This window comes from Odocoileus virginianus, chromosome 1 (assembly GCF_023699985.2).
Source record: "Odocoileus virginianus isolate 20LAN1187 ecotype Illinois chromosome 1, Ovbor_1.2, whole genome shotgun sequence".
Lineage (NCBI taxonomy): Eukaryota > Metazoa > Chordata > Mammalia > Artiodactyla > Cervidae > Odocoileus > Odocoileus virginianus.
Genome location: NC_069674.1, coordinates 11,500,322 through 11,506,519, shown reverse-complemented (window position 1 = coordinate 11,506,519; position 6,198 = coordinate 11,500,322).

The window sequence follows — 6,198 nt, the reverse complement described above, 5'->3', positions numbered from 1 at the left end:
ATCTGCAAAAAGTGACATTTTTACTTCTTTTTCAGCTTGAATTCACTTTATTTCTTTTCCTTCACTGGTTTCCATGGCTAGGACTTCCAAAATTATATTGAATAAAAGTTGGAAGAGAGGAATCCTTGTCTTGTTCCTGATCTTAGAGAAAGTGCTTTCAGCTTTTCACTGTTGAGTATGATTTTAGAGTTTGTCTTATATGACCGGTATTATGCTGAGGTGTGTTCCCTCTGTGCCCACTTTATGGAGAGTTTTTTTAATCATAAATGGATATTGAATTTCATCAGTAACTTTTTCCTCTTCTACTGAGATAATAGTATGGTTTCTGTTATTCAGTTCATTAATATGGTGTATCACGCTGGTTAATTTGCAGATATTGAAAAAAATCTTTGCATCCCTGGGAAAAATCCCCCTTGATCTTGGTGTATGATCCTTTTAATGACTGTTAGATTCATTTTCTGGTGTTTTGTTGAGATTTTTTGTCTATGTTCATCAATAATATTGGCTGTACTTTTCTTTTCTCATGGTATCATTGTCCAGTTTTGGTATCAGGGTGATTGCAGCCTCATAGAATGAGTTTGGAAGTACTCCTTCCTCTGAAATTTTTTGGAATAACTTTGGAAGATTAGGGGTTAATTCTTTTCTACATTTTGAATGGAATTCACCTGTGAAGGCACCTTATGCTGGACATTCGCTTATTGGGAACTTTAAAATCATTGTCTCCATATCACTACTTGTATTACAGTTGGTCTGTTCATATTTTTTTTCAATTCTTCCTGTTCAGTCTTGAGAGATTGTACCTTTCTAAGATTTGTCCATTTCTTCTAAGTTATATGTTTTATTGGCATATAGTTGCTTATGGGCCTTTATAGTCCACAAACTTCCAACTTTTTGAGCTAGGACATTGGTCTTTTGCTGCTGCCCACAGACAAAAGCTTACACTCTCAACTATCCTGGTAAGCAGACCTTTGGATGCAGACTGAAATACAGCACTGGTTCTCTTGAATATCCAGCTTGATGAGTGCAGACCTGGGGGCTGCTCAGCCTCAAGCAGGAAGATATTAGACATTGGACAGGGAAGCAGGGACCGACTTAAAGTTTCCTCTGTGCTGTCTTTTCCACCTCTGGGCTACCAAGCTGCAGAGAAGGCCGTAGCTGTTGCCCCTTAGGCTGCCCTGTTCTCCCTGAAGAGTTTCACTCTCTGACTGGGTGTGTTCAAGACAAAATAGGGGTAAGACATTTGAGACAGCAATTGCTGGAGAGAAGTTCTTGAGTTGCAAGAGGGATGACATTTATAGTATTAAGCTGTAGACTGGCCTTTCCTGGAAAAAAAACTAATAACTCCATGGGAAGAGCAGACAACTTAAGATAAATACACAAATTCGTTAACTTAGTCATTGTGTGTGTTAGGATTGAATGAACTGTCATCTGAGTGCATCTCATTTCTCAGTTACCCTCACTCAGTAGCTGAGACTATGCATGGAAAGATTTACAGGAGATTTAATAAAGCAGGAAAAAAAAAAAAACACCTGAGAGAAGAGAATAGGAAATACAGTAGGATTTCTGGGAACATCAAAGGCCAAAATTATGTGAATTCTCATGAATTTAAGGGATCTGAGTCATTATATAATATATATATATATATTTTTTTTTTTTTCCCCCTGTGGATCTGTGGATGCAGGTAAAACCATGCATCATCTAAATTCAATGCTTATGACACTGCGCTTACAACCGAGAGGGGACAATGGCCTCTCTAAATGTAAGGTGTGTATTTAGGGGAAAATATTTTCAAAACAGGACAAATACTGAAGGAGTAGGGTACAGCAGGAAAGCATTTAGGCAATAAGATTCAGTCTATGTGATTTTCCAAGTAGTAATATTTGCAAAGGAAATGTTTGGATAATTATTGCATATTAACACTTTTCAGCAGATGGGAATAATTCACTCCCTGAGAAAGATCCAGTCCTTAGAGGGGCTACCTTAATAATCTCCGTGGGAGGTCATATTTATTGCATCATGAATCTTTCCAAAAGTACAATGTGGAGACAGGATCAATTTCAAGATCAAAGACATAATACATGTATATCCTTGGGAATTCTACTGTGGGACATAATCAATGAAGTGAAGTTTATCTGTTAAAATTTTATGTCAAGTTTCTCTAGAGTACAGACATCTTTACCATTCTTCCTCAGTTCTTTCTTCTCTGCATAAGCAGATTCACTCATGTTGCGCACGCACACACAAACACACACACACTCACAGATAATAAAACAAGAGACCCAAGAGAGGATGAGTAGGAAAGACACAGAATGCAGAGAACATGGTTTGTAATTGTTCCCTGGACTCCACAGGTATGTCACTGGGGAATGGGTCGGTTTTACTTAATCAGACTATAAAGCCCTCACATATATAGAAGATCCTGGGCACCCCTGAGTCCTGCCCTCTCTGTCAGGGCAGAAAAGGGATCTGGGGCTCGTCACCTACTGCACTTGCTTCCGGGAGCAGGTGACTTAACTCCAGCCACTCCCCATCTCTGTGAGTTTTCCAGCCCAGTTTGAGAAAAATAGCCGACGTAGTACCGCTACTCCTCTTTATATTAATAGAAATCATTACTTTTATACTGGTGATGACGGACAGAGGAGCAGGGCAGAAGGCTGGCAGAAATCATCAGGTTTATGAAGAAGAAAAAGCCACCTTTGTGAAGACCCCTTTCTTGAACTGTGCTGAGGTCTCAGAGTCACATCTGATACATATGCTGTCTAAACATAGGCTTCTTTTTCTTCTTGATCAGACCACCTCCCTGGTCACACGTATGGGAAGAGGCTGATGAAATTCAATGTCCCTGAGTAATGGCATCAAGCTGAAAGGGATGTAAGAGACCTCTGACCCTGTTGCCTCCTGAAGCTGGGGGTGTGCATTTACTACTTCTCATTTCTTCCTCTGCTGACCAGCTCTCACACCTTACCTTGGAAACATCCTCCTGCCAGGGAAGTGAGGAAAGCTAGCATGCCTGTCTTCTGCCCACGAGGGAGATGTTAGGAAGTGGCAGGATGAAATCCTATAGCTACTTGGTAAAGATCTCACCATTATCTCCTTTGTAGCAGGATAGCGGGTACAGCAGCCCATTTAGCTTACCATGGTTTCTTTCTTTTTTTTTTTTTTCCATTTATTTTTATTAGTTGGAGGCTAATTACTTCACAACAATGCAGTGGGTTTTGTCATACATTGACATGAATCAGCCATGGAGTTACATGTATTCCCCATCCCGATCCACCCTCCCAACTCCCTCTCCACCCGATTCCTCTGGGTCTTCCCAGTGCGCCAGGCCTGAGCACTTGTCTCATGCATCCCACCTGAGTTGGTGATCTGTTTCACTATAGATAATATTCATGCTGTTCTCTCGAAACATCCCACCCTCGCCTTCTCCCACAGAGTCCAAAAGTCTGTTCTGTACATCTGTGTCTCTTTTTCTGTTTTGCATATAGGGTTATCATTACCATCTTTCTAAATTCCATATATATGTGTTAGTATGCTATAATGGTCCTCATCTTTCTGGCTTACTTCACTCTGTATAATGGGCTCCAGTTTCATCCATCTCATTAGAACAGATTCAAATGAATTCTTTTTAATGGCTGAGTAATATTTCATAGTGTATGTGTACCACAGCTTCCTTATCCATTCATCTGCTGATGGGCATCTAGGTTGCTTCCATGTCCTGGCTATTATAAACAGTGCTGTGATGAACATTGGGGTGCACGTGTCTCTTTCAGATCTGGTTTCCTTGGTGTGTATGCCCAGAAGTGGGATTGCTGGGTCATATGGCAGTTCTATTTCCAGATTTTTAAGAAAAAAAGTGTAAGAGGGTTCCCTTTTCTCCACACCCTCTCCAGCATTTATTGTTTGTAGACTTTTGGATAGCAGCCATCCTGACTGGCATGTAATGGTACCTCATTGTGGTTTTGATTTGCATTTCTCTGATAATGAGTGATGTTGAGCATCTTTTCATGTGTTTGTTAGCCATCTGTATGTCTTCTTTGGAGAAATGTCTGTTTAGTTCTTTGGCCCATTTTTTGATTGGGTCATTTCTTTTTCTGGAGTTGAGCTGGAGGAGTTGGTTGTATATTTTTGAGATTAATCCTTTGTCTGTTGCTTCATTTGCTATTATTTTCTCCCAATCTGAGGGCTGTCTTTTCACCTTGCTTATCGTTTCCTTTGTTGTGCAAAAGCTTTTAAGTTTCATTAGGTCCCATTTGTTTATTCTTTCTTTTATTTCCAATATTCTGGGAGGTGGGTCATAGAGGATCCTGCTGTGATTTATGTCGGAGAGGGTTTTACCTATGTTCTCCTCTCGGAGTTTTATAGTTTCTGGCCTTACATTTAGATCTTTAATCCATTTTGAGTTTATTTTTGTGTATGGTGTTAGAAAGTGTTCTAGTTTCATTCTTTTACAGGTGGTTGACCAGTTCTCCCAGCACCACTTGTTAAAGAGGTTGTCTTTTTTCCCTTGTATATCCTTGCCTCCTTTGTCGAAGATAAGGTGACCATAGGTTCGTGGATTTATCTCTGGGCTTTCTATTCTGTTCCATTGATCTATATTTCTGTCTTTGTGCCAGTACCATACTGTCTTGATGACTATGGCTTTGTAGTGGAGCATGAAGTCAGGCAGGTTGATTCCTCCAGTTCCATTCTTCTTTATCAAGATTACTTTGGCTATTCGAGGTTTTTTGTATTTCCATACAAATTGTGAAATTATTTGTTCTAGTTCTGTGAAAAATACCGTTGGTAGCTTGATAGGGATTGCATTGAATCTATAGATTGCTTTGGGTAGTATAGCCATTTTGACAATATTGATGCTTCCAATCAATGAACATGGTATGTTTCTCCATCTATTTGTGTCCTCTTTGATTTCTTTCATCAATGTTTTATAGTTTTCTATGTATAGGTCTTTTGTTTCTTTAGGTAGATATACTCCTAAGTATTTTATTCTTTTTGTTGCAATGGTGAATGGTATTGTTTCCTTAATTTCTCTTTCTGTTTTCTCATTGTTAGTGTATAGGAATGCAAGGGATTTCTGTGTGTTAATTTTATATCCTGCAACTTTTCTATATTCATTGATCAGCTCTAGTAATTTTCTGGTAGAGTCTTTAGGGTTTTCTATGTAGAGGATCATGTCATCTGCAAACAGCGAGAGTTTCACTTCTTCTTTTCCTATCTGGATTCCTTTTACTTCTTTTTCTGCTCTGATTGCTGTGGCCAACACTTCCAAAACTATGTTGAATAGTAGTGGTGAGAGTCGGCACCCTTGTCTTGTTCCTGATTTCAGGGGTGATGCTTTCAATTTTTCACCATTGAGTGTGATGCTTGCTGTGGGTTTGTCATATATAGCTTTTATTATGTTGAGGTATGTTCCTTCTATTCCTGCTTTCTGGAGAGTTTTAATCATAAATGGGTGTTGAATTTTGTCAAAGGCTTTTTCTGTGTCTATTGAGATAATCATATGGTTTTTATCTTTCAATTTGTTAATGTGGTGTATTACATTGATTGATTTGTGGATATTAAAGAATCCTTGCATTCCTGGGATAAAGCCCACTTGGTCACGGTGTATGATTTTTTTAATATGTTGTTGGATTTTGTTTGCTAGAATTTTGTTAAGGATTTTTGCATCTATGTTCATCAGTGATATTGGCCTGTAGTTTTTTTTTTTTGTGGCATCTTTGTGTGGTTTTGGAATTAGGGTGATGGTGGCCTCATAGAATGAGTTTGGAAGTTTACCTTCTTCTGCAATTTGCTGGAAGAGTTTGAGTAACATAGGTGTTAGCTCTTCTCTAAATTTTTGGTAGCATTCAGCTGTGAGGCCATCTGGTCCTGGGCTTTTGTTTGCTGGAAGATTTCTGATTACAGTTTCGATTTCCTTGCTTGTGATGGGTCTGTTAAGATCTTCTATTTCTTCCTGGTTCAGTTTTGGAAAGTTATACTTCTCTAAGAACGTGTCCATTTCTTCCAAGTTGTCCATTTTATTGGCATAGAGCTGCTGGTAGTAGTCTCTTATGATCCTTTGTGTTTCAGTGTTGTCTGTTGTGATCTCTCCATTTTCATTTCTAATTTTGTTAATTTGGTTCTTCTCTCTTTGTTTCTTAATGAGTCTTGCTAATGGTTTGTCAATTTTGTTTATTTTTTCAAAAAACCAGCTTTTAGCTT